This window comes from Cystoisospora suis (genome assembly GCF_002600585.1).
Source record: "Cystoisospora suis strain Wien I chromosome Unknown contig_1272, whole genome shotgun sequence".
Classification (NCBI taxonomy): Eukaryota; Apicomplexa; class Conoidasida; order Eucoccidiorida; family Sarcocystidae; genus Cystoisospora; species Cystoisospora suis.
Window position 1 is genome coordinate 71009 of NW_027154072.1, and position 362 is coordinate 71370.

Consider the following 362-nt stretch of genomic DNA (forward strand, 5'->3'; position numbering starts at 1 on the left):
GAGTCCTGTGCTAGGTGGTCATGAGTCTTCTTCACATGTAAGCACTTCACCTGACTATTACGACATTCCTAATACCTTCTGGAATACAGGAGGAGGCATTGTGAAATGGCGCCGACCTTCGGAGGAACCGAAGAAACTTGAACCTGAGCCACGTATGATTCCCAAGAGAAAATCGGCGATCTTCGAAAGAGTCCGTCCCAAGACCTATGTCTTAAGTGAAGGGAAAGGTCTAGAAGGAGGAGGAATTGTCCGAAGTTACAAAGACTGGGTTCGCATGTATTATGGAGAAGAGAGAGTTAAAGAAATCTGGGGAGAGCTCGCGAAAGGTCCTGAGGACTCGTCGTCTTCTCCTCCAGGAGGTA